The sequence below is a fragment of the Hippopotamus amphibius genome, chromosome 3, assembly GCF_030028045.1.
Source record: "Hippopotamus amphibius kiboko isolate mHipAmp2 chromosome 3, mHipAmp2.hap2, whole genome shotgun sequence".
NCBI classification, from domain to species: Eukaryota; Metazoa; Chordata; class Mammalia; order Artiodactyla; family Hippopotamidae; genus Hippopotamus; species Hippopotamus amphibius.
In genome coordinates this window covers 136881365-136886746 of record NC_080188.1, presented here as the reverse complement: position 1 = coordinate 136886746, position 5382 = coordinate 136881365, and the positions used below count along the sequence as shown (strand labels likewise).

Here is a 5382-nt window from a genome sequence, read left to right as displayed (position 1 = left end):
AAATCAAGAATCATACTCTTATCTGGATAACTAGGTCAGTATAGACAGCAATTCAAGATACTTAGAATCTCAAGCATTTTGTTATCAGTGGTAGATTTTTTAAAATAATAGCTTGGGTTGTGTTGATTTGAGCAGTGCACTGGGAGCTGAGGCCCAAATTTTAGTCCTAGCCCTACCTCTAGAAGCAAAGTCAATTAATTCAATTTGCATCTCATTTTCTTTGCCTTATAGGCAGGGAGGTTTTACAAATACAAAGATTGGACAGGAGGAGCTCATCCGAGAATCTGTCTTTCTGCTCCTGAGGGAATACGTATGCAGGACATATTCCCTCAGGAGTACGCATCCCTTGGGATTAGGAGAGAATGGGCGCATCAGGTACCTACCGTCAACCCCATACCCCATCAGATGAAACTGCTTTCCGTCAGTCTGTGTGACTCTGTGGGTGGGAGAATCATGGGGTGGGTCTGAGGACAGGGAATGACACAGTGGGTTTTCATTTCTAATCTAACTGAGAAGTCTTGGTGGTTTAGAAAATTGAAATGACTTTCTTTCATTTTCACATATAGCTGTGGTTTCCAAAAGAAAATGTAAATGTTTTTGACCAGTTCTTTTTTTTTTTGCAAGAAATACTTAAATTGTCTTTATTTTTCCAAATTCTAATAGAGTGAAGCTTCTGTGTACCCTGAAGCCAGAATGACAATGCACAGAGAGCTTTAAAAACAGTTTTGGAGAAAATATGGGTGCATTTCTTCCCAAATTTTAAAAATGATTTTCTGTGCCTAAGTTAAGCAGATTGGAAGGAGAAAACAGCAAAGGTCTACCTCCAGATCCAAGGTGAAGGACCTAATTAAATCTTTCAGTGAGATGGAGGTTCATAGCCCCCAACAAGGCACAATAAAGTTTTACACCAGCGACACCAGGGAGGGGTCCACTCCCATGGCTGTCAGTATTCCGCACCGATGTGCTCTGTGTTTAGCTGGATATTTGAAGTTCCTTCATATATTGTACCGATCTTCACATCTTGGAAGTATTTTTCCACAGGGTAATTTTTGGTGTAGGCTACCTACTCCTCCCATCCACTCGATGCATTTGCTGGTTGTTAGGCCTGCAATCGCTGATGCATAGTACTTGGCCATAGATGCTTCTTTAATGAATGGCCTTCCAGCTTCCGAAAGCCTTGCCGCGTTGTATGTGAGTACTCCTGCAGCTTCCAGCTGGGCGGCCACCTGAGCCACTTGGTGTTGGAGCCCCTGAAAATCAAACATTCTTTTGCCAAATTGTTCCCTTTCTTTAATATATGGGATAGCGTAGTCAAAACATCCTTGAGCCAGTCCCAGGACCTGTGCAGCGATTCCTATTCTACTCTCATTAAGCCCCCCCGATGGCATACTTATAGCCATGCCCAATCTGTCCCAGGATATTGGTTTCTGGAACCTTGACATTTTCAGATGTTAATGGGCAGGTAGAAGCTGTGATTCTCAGTTTGTTCTCTGACTTCCCTACGTGATGGCCCTCAGTGTCACGATCCGCCAAGAAGCAGGTAATTCCTTTATACCCAACAGTAAGGTGTACATTCGCCATCACCATGAAGAGCCTGCCATGCTTGGTGTTGCTAATCCACATCTTTGACCCGTCGATGACATAATAATTTCCCTTTTTATCAGCTCTGGTCTTCAAAGCAAATGAATCATTGCCTGCTCCAGCCTCTGAAAGGCAGAAACTTCCCGCTTGTCCTGTTGCTAGCTTGGGCAAATAGGTAGCCTTCTGTTCTTCTGTTCCGAGTTTTCCAATTAGCCTGTTAAATACTGTGTTCTGGATGTCATATATCAGAGCCACGGACGCATCAACTTGGGCTAATTCCTCTATAACTAGGATAGAGGAAAAAAATGAAGCTCCTGTTCCTCCACATTTTGTGTCAGTTTCAATACCCATCAACCCATGTTGAAATAATCCTTCTATGACTGATTTTTCCATTTCTGAATTTTCATCCATTTTTGAGACCAAAGGAGCAATTTGTTCCTGGGCAAATTTTATAACTGTGTTCTTTATCATTATCTCCTGATCTGTAAATGTTTGCAGAGGGGCATAGGGTAGGCTGTTATTTGTTACGAGTTCAGCTTCTGCCTGGGAGGATTTTAGGACACAAGGAAGATTTTTTCAGGAAGATAGGCAGGTTGAGAAGTTTCTTCCCAGCAGCGCGCCGCCGCGCAGCAGCCGAACCATAGCTCCCTCCGTCTGCGCCCCAGGACAAGTGCTGTCGAGGATCCGGGGAAGCTGTTCTTGCCTTGACCAATTCTTAATTCACAAAAACTGGAAAAACATCATGCCGATTTGCTTAGCCCCTGTACTGTGGAGCAGGCTAGAGAAAGTTTGTTGATGCAAGAGGAAAGCAAAGCCACTTCTAGGTCAGACCTCCAGGCTGCCAACAATCAGATCACACCAATAGCCTCTCCATCCAGGGAGGGTGCAAGATGCTTCAGACAGTGGCACGGCGGGTGTAGCAGACACTACAGGTGGCCTACCCAGCATTCGTTCCCTCTTCTTCCCACCCAACAGAGATGTATCACCCAGGGCAGCAATGTGTCCAGTTAAAAACATTTCCTAGCTTTCCTTGCACCTATGTGTAGCTGGTGACCGTGCTCTAGTCATTGAAGTCCAAATGTAAGCTTTGTGTGCATCTCCAGGAGGGCTATTTAAAGATAGATGATTCAGCTGGCAAGAGTGCCCAGTTTGCTCTTCTTGCCATTCCCCTCCTGCTGCCTTGAATTTGAATGTGGTACCTGGAGCTTCAGTGGTCAACCTGGACCATAAGTGTGGAAGCCACACACTGAGGATGATGGAGCGGGAAGTTGGACAGCATCTTAGTCCCTGTGGATTTCACATCAATCCTAGCCTGCCTCCTCACAGACCTCTTTTATGTGGGAGAATAACTTTTGTGTGTGTGTTTAGACCTCCGTTATTTGGGACTTTCCATTATATACTGCTACATCTAGTCCCAGTTGGTACAGGTGGTCCCTCTTCTCAGGAAACTTCACGCCTCTGGGTGCTGTGTAGTTTGACATGTTCAGGTACGTGCATGTGGTCCCTACAATAGAGTTTATCATTCTCCAGGCAGAGTCACAGAGGACTGGAGCTGATGCCTGGGACTATAAAAGGGCTCAGCATTTTTTTTTTTTTTTTTTGGCTACATTGGGTCTTTGTTGCTGTGCATGGGCTTTCTCTAGGTGTGGAGACCAGGGGCTACTCTTCCTTGCAGTGCGCGGGCTTCTCAGTGTGGTGGCTTCTCTTGTTGCAGAGCATGGGCTCTAGGTTCATGGGCTTCAGTAGTTGCAGCACATGGGTTCAGTAGTTGTGGCTCATGGGCTCTAGAGCGCAGGCTCAGTAGTTGTGGTGCGCAGGCTCAGTAGTTGTGGTGCACAGGCTTAATTGCTCCACGGCATGTGGGATTTTCCTGGACAAGGGCTCGAACCCGTGTCCCCTGCATTGGCAGGCAGATTCTTAACCACTGCCCCACCAGGGAAGTCCCCAGCAGGTATTTTGATAATTAGGATTTGAGACATCCTTAGCACTCCTGAGATGTTAATAGTGACCTGGTTCCTCCCATCCCAGCTGCCCTTCTACATTTTGGGCCCAAGTTCAATATCTGATACGTGTGAAGTGGAAAATTCAGAACAATCCCAGGGGTTGTTCTGGGACCTGGGAGGAAACCTTGGGCCACAGAACCAACAGCTCTGTTTTAAGCATGAGTGGAGACAGGACTACATGGCTGATAATCTCTTGGAAGTGATTTTGTACTTGTCTGGATTTCAGCTGCAGCATGCAGCCCAAGGAACTTGGTTCAGATTGGATACTTAGGGTCTGAGTGTTCCTTTGCACATACACAGAAGTTTTAATTAGCTGCACCAGGCTCACTTGAAGTTGACCATGGATCCCAGCTTATAATTCCAATTAAGCACATGGTGGTTTTTTTCCTTTAATTTACATGCACTGAAATTCACCTTTTTTGAAGTATAAATTTCTATGGATTGTAATACACACGTAGAGTCTTGTGACGACCACCGTAGATAGGATACAGAACAATTCCAGCATCTCAGTGAATTCCCTCCAGCTACATGATAGTTTTAAAACAAATTAATTAATTTATTCACTTATTTATTGGCTGTGATGGGTCTTTGTTGTTGCACGCAGGCTTTCTCTGGTTGCAGCAAGTGGGGGCTACTCTTCAGTTGTGGTGCGCGGGCTTCTCATTGCAGTGGCTTCTTTTGTTGTGGAGCATGGGCTCTAGGCACTTGGGCTTCAATAATTGTGGCTTGCGGGCTCTAGAGCACAGGCTCAGTAGTTGTGGCGCACGGGCTTAGTTGCTCAGCAGCATGCGGGATCTTCCCAGACCAGGTATCGAACCTGTGTCCCCTGCATTGGCAGGTGGATTCTTAACCACTGCTCCAACAGGGAAGACCAATGATATTTTTTTTTAAAACAACTGTATTGAGATACATCATGTAATGTACATTTAAAGTGTGCAGTTTAATGGCTTTTGTGCAACCGTCACCAGTCAATTTTAGAATATTTTCATAACCACAAAGAGACCCCACTTACCTTTTAGCTATCATCCACCTATCCTTCCTTCCTTTCCCAGACCTAAGCAATCACTACTTTTTCTCTTTATAGGTTTGCCTGTTCTGGATATTTCACATAAATGGAATCATATGACATGTGGTCTTTTGTGACTGGCTTCTGTCTCTTAGCATACTGTTTTCAAGGCTTGTCCACGCTGTGACATATATCACCACTTCACTCCTTTTTATAGACAAATAATATTCCATTGTATTGAAATACCACATTTTGTATATCCGTTCATTCATTAGTTAATGAACATTTGGATTGTTTCCACCTTTTGGCTACCGTGAATAGTTCTGCTATGAACATGTGTGTATGAATTTTTATTTGAACACCTATTTTCAGTGCTTTTGGGTAAGTAAGTAGAACAAGAATTGTTGTGTCATACAGTACTTTTATATTTAGTTTTGTGAGGAATCACCAAATTGTTTTCCACAGTGGCCGAGCCATTTTACATTCCCACCAGTAATGTACGAGGGTACTAACTTGTCCACATCCTCACCAGCACTCATTATTTTCTATTTTTTGCTTACCGCCATGCTAGTGGGAGTAAAGTTACATGGTAGGCTTTTTTGGCTGTAATATTCTCACAGTCTAGGTGGAAATGTGCAGATTTTTGTCTTATTTTTTGCCTTCAGTTGATCCAAACTTAGCAGAACATAGACTTTCAGAATGAGAGGGTGGTTGGCAGAGAAAATAAATCAAAAAGAATTGTCTAATAAACACAATGTGAGGAAGAGAAAAATAGTGTGATATGAAAATCAG

The 5382-nt window shown here is 43.9% G+C and overlaps 1 pseudogene; it reads right to left on the bottom strand.

Annotated features, from left to right (window-relative positions):
• Positions 1-943: 943 nt before the first annotated feature.
• On the bottom strand, positions 944-5156 carry LOC130848802 (short/branched chain specific acyl-CoA dehydrogenase, mitochondrial-like; annotated as a pseudogene).
• Positions 5157-5382: the final 226 nt, after the last annotated feature.